Genomic DNA, 4,951 nt, shown 5'->3' on the forward strand with positions numbered 1-4,951 from the left:
TATCCCGGGACCGATGGGAGCACTTTAAAATTTTCGAGTCAGGGGACCAGACGGCCGAGTGAAAAACTTTGAAAAATATTCTATCTCCTCACTCCCATTGACTTTACATTAGGGCGACCAGGCGGCCGGCGGAAAAAAAATCATAACAAATCAACGGGGGCATTTCTCCGAAAACTAACACCGGGGCAGTGCTCAGGGGGCTCCCAGCTATCAGCCACCCTATCCCGGGACCGATGGGAGCACTTTAAAATTTTCGAGTCAGGGGACCAGACGGCCGAGTGAAAAACTTTGAAAAATATTCTATCTCCTCACTCCCATTGACTTTACATTAGGGCGACCAGGCGGCCGGCGGAAAAAAAATCATAACAAATCAACGGGGGCATTTCTCCGAAAACTAACACCGGGGCTGTGCTCAGGGGGCTCCCAGCTATCAGCCCCCCGGGTCTGGGGGCATTGTTTTTCTTTTTAATCATTTTGAGCATTTCCCCCAGTTTAGAGATGTGTGCCCCTAGACAACCCATTGAGAATAACTATGAAATGTTCTGAAGTTTTGATTTTCAAATGTCGGTGAAAATTGAAAAACGTCATATATTCTTCAAAGGAAGCATGGGGCGATGGTAGGGAGAGTCCCCGCAGCGTGCCTCGGCGGCGATGGGAGCGTTTTCGATGTCCCCGTCCCCCCCCCATAGGGATAGAAGGGGAGTTAGGTGACCAGGCGTCCCGGGTCCCAAAAATCGAAAAATTAATATAGAATGCTTTTTAATCCAGAAATAAAGTAGGGGGCAGTCCTGGTGAGAGTCCCAGCCACAGCCCCAGTGTGTTTTGGAGCCGTTTGGGGCCGGGTGAAAAACTTTGAAAAATGTTCTATCTCCTCACTCCCATTGACTTTGCATTAGGGCGACCAGGCGGCCGGCGGGAAAACAATCATAACAAATCAACGGAGGCATTTCTCCGAAAACTAACACCGGGGCAGTGCTCAGGGGGCTCCCAGCTATCAGCCACCCTATCCCGGGACCGATGGGAGCACTTTAAAATTTTCGAGTTAGGGGACCAGGCGGCCGAGTGAAAAACTTTGAAAAATTTTCTATCTCCTCACTCCCATTGACTTTGCATTAGGGCGACCAGGCGGCCGGCGGAAAAAAAATCATAACAAATCAACGGGGGCATTTCTCCGAAAACTAACACCGGGGCAGTGCTCAGGGGGCTCCCAGCTATCAGCCACCCTATCCCGGGACCGATGGGAGCACTTTAAAATTTTCGAGTTAGGGGACCAGGCGGCCGAGTGAAAAACTTTGAAAAATATTCTATCTCCTCACTCCCATTGACTTTACATTAGGGCGACCAGGCGGCCGGCGGAAAAAAAATCATAACAAATCAACGGGGGCATTTCTCCGAAAACTAACACCGGGGCAGTGCTCAGGGGGCTCCCAGCTATCAGCCACCCTATCCCGGGACCGATGGGAGCACTTTAAAATTTTCGAGTCAGGGGACCAGACGGCCGAGTGAAAAACTTTGAAAAATATTCTATCTCCTCACTCCCATTGACTTTACATTAGGGCGACCAGGCGGCCGGCGGAAAAAAAATCATAACAAATCAACGGGGGCATTTCTCCGAAAACTAACACCGGGGCAGTGCTCAGGGGGCTCCCAGCTATCAGCCACCCTATCCCGGGACCGATGGGAGCACTTTAAAATTTTCGAGTCAGGGGACCAGACGGCCGAGTGAAAAACTTTGAAAAATATTCTATCTCCTCACTCCCATTGACTTTACATTAGGGCGACCAGGCGGCCGGCGGAAAAAAAATCATAACAAATCAACGGGGGCATTTCTCCGAAAACTAACACCGGGGCAGTGCTCAGGGGGCTCCCAGCTATCAGCCACCCTATCCCGGGACCGATGGGAGCACTTTAAAATTTTCGAGTCAGGGGACCAGACGGCCGAGTGAAAAACTTTGAAAAATATTCTATCTCCTCACTCCCATTGACTTTACATTAGGGCGACCAGGCGGCCGGCGGAAAAAAAATCATAACAAATCAACGGGGGCATTTCTCCGAAAACTAACACCGGGGCAGTGCTCAGGGGGCTCCCAGCTATCAGCCACCCTATCCCGGGACCGATGGGAGCACTTTAAAATTTTCGAGTCAGGGGACCAGACGGCCGAGTGAAAAACTTTGAAAAATATTCTATCTCCTCACTCCCATTGACTTTACATTAGGGCGACCAGGCGGCCGGCGGAAAAAAAATCATAACAAATCAACGGGGGCATTTCTCCGAAAACTAACACCGGGGCTGTGCTCAGGGGGCTCCCAGCTATCAGCCCCCCGGGTCTGGGGGCATTGTTTTTCTTTTTAATCATTTTGAGCATTTCCCCCAGTTTAGAGATGTGTGCCCCTAGACAACCCATTGAGAATAACTATGAAATGTTCTGAAGTTTTGATTTTCAAATGTCGGTGAAAATTGAAAAACGTCATATATTCTTCAAAGGAAGCATGGGGCGATGGTAGGGAGAGTCCCCGCAGCGTGCCTCGGCGGCGATGGGAGCGTTTTCGATGTCCCCGTCCCCCCCCCATAGGGATAGAAGGGGAGTTAGGTGACCAGGCGTCCCGGGTCCCAAAAATCGAAAAATTAATATAGAATGCTTTTTAATCCAGAAATAAAGTAGGGGGCAGTCCTGGTGAGAGTCCCAGCCACAGCCCCAGTGTGTTTTGGAGCCGTTTGGGGCCGGGTGAAAAACTTTGAAAAATGTTCTATCTCCTCACTCCCATTGACTTTGCATTAGGGCGACCAGGCGGCCGGCGGGAAAACAATCATAACAAATCAACGGAGGCATTTCTCCGAAAACTAACACCGGGGCAGTGCTCAGGGGGCTCCCAGCTATCAGCCACCCTATCCCGGGACCGATGGGAGCACTTTAAAATTTTCGAGTTAGGGGACCAGGCGGCCGAGTGAAAAACTTTGAAAAATTTTCTATCTCCTCACTCCCATTGACTTTGCATTAGGGCGACCAGGCGGCCGGCGGAAAAAAAATCATAACAAATCAACGGGGGCATTTCTCCGAAAACTAACACCGGGGCAGTGCTCAGGGGGCTCCCAGCTATCAGCCACCCTATCCCGGGACCGATGGGAGCACTTTAAAATTTTCGAGTTAGGGGACCAGGCGGCCGAGTGAAAAACTTAGAAAAATTTTCTATCTCCCCTAGGTGACCAGGCAGCCGGAGCTGATTTTTCTGACCCCTAAAACAATTATTAAAAGGTATTTTTTCGCCAAACTAAGACTTTTAAAATTCAAATAGGATGATTATCTACTGCCCCAGTGGGTTTTTGAACCATTTTAAGCCTTTTTGACAGTTTTCATTTTTCCCCCATTGACTTCAATGGGAGTTAGGTGACCAGTCCTCCGACTTTTGAACCTCTCCTGGGGGGGCTGTGAGCCCCCGATTTCTTTGCAAAGCACGTCATTCGATTCGTCTCAGTCCCCTCTATATACCCCGTGTGTTTGTTTTCTCGAAAAACCCCCGGAACACGGTTTTTTAGGGGGGGGGTGGGGGGGGGGTACTTCGGAGCCATTTGGGGGGGGGTAAACGACATTTCCCGAAATTAATTTTAACACAGCCTTCCTCAGAATCGCTTTTCCAACAAAATCCTTTTTATTTCGAGTCTCTACGATGTTCCTAAGTGGTCGAAACCACTTTTGGACAGTTTTTACACCAAACGGCTCGGGCGCACAGCGGGCCGTGTGCCGATGGGCGGTTCTCGCGGGTCTGAGGCGGGGCTAGGCTGCTCGCGGCGGGCATGGGAGTGCCGTGTGCAGCCGCCACAGTGTTCCAGGCTGTCAGCATTTCTCTACGGTGCCGGGGGAAATACAGGAACTGGGTTTTTGAAGACACTTAGTGCAATGAGAGAGGTCAAAACTGAGCTAAGGGCACTTGCTGGAGGAAAGTGGCTGGGCCCCGCTAGCTCTTTTACGGACACTTTCTGGACTTGGCCCGGGATTTTCAGACGGTTCTTTGCGACTGTCTGATCATCCAGCGAAATGCAAGGGGGGGAACGGTCCCGGCCGCACCCCGCGTTTCAGGCCTCGTCGGCGGCCCGCTCCGGCGGCTGCGCCCGCTAAGTCTTCGCGGCCCGCCGTGGAGAGTGTGTATGCTGCCCGCCCCAGACGTTCACCCCAAGGGCTTGCGGGCCTTTAAGGGTCTGTCTTTCGGGGTTTCACGGGCTCTGACCTCACCTCCCTGTGGTTCCCGACCGGGGTGTATGTATGCTGCCCGCCCCAGACGTTCACCCCAAGGGCTTGCGGGCCTTTAAGGGTCTGTCTTTCGGGGTTTCACGGGCTCTGACATCTCCCCGGTGGTTCCCACGGAACGGACATATGTATGCTGCCCGCCCCCGGCAGGAACCCCAAGGGCTTGCGGGCCTTTAAGGGTGAGTGCGGGGGGCGTACGGGCTCTGACATATCTCCGGTGGCTCCCACGGAACGGACATATGTATGCTGCCCGCCCCCGGCAGGAACCCCAAGGGCTTGCGGGCCTTTAAGGGTGAGTGCGGGGGGCGTACGGGCTCTGACATATCTCCGGTGGCTCACACGGAACGGACATATGTATGCTGCCCGCCCCCCGGCAGGAACCCCAAGGGCTGTCCCGGCCTTTAAGGGTGAGTGCGGGGGGCGTACGGGCTCTGACATATCTCCGGTGGCTCCCACGGAACGGACATATGTATGCTGCCCGCCCCCGGCAGGAACCCCAAGGGCTGTCCCGGCCTTTAAGGGTGAGTGCGGGGGGCGTACGGGCTCTGACATATCTCCGGTGGCTCCCACGGAACGGACATATGTATGCTGCCCGCCCCCCGGCAGGAACCCCAAGGGCTGTCCCGGCCTTTAAGGGTGAGTGCGGGGGGCGTACGGGCTCTGACATATCTCCGGTGGCTGCCACGAGACGGAATATGTATGCTGCC

Source organism: Amia ocellicauda, unplaced genomic scaffold, assembly GCF_036373705.1.
Source record: "Amia ocellicauda isolate fAmiCal2 unplaced genomic scaffold, fAmiCal2.hap1 HAP1_SCAFFOLD_131, whole genome shotgun sequence".
NCBI lineage: Eukaryota > Metazoa > Chordata > Actinopteri > Amiiformes > Amiidae > Amia > Amia ocellicauda.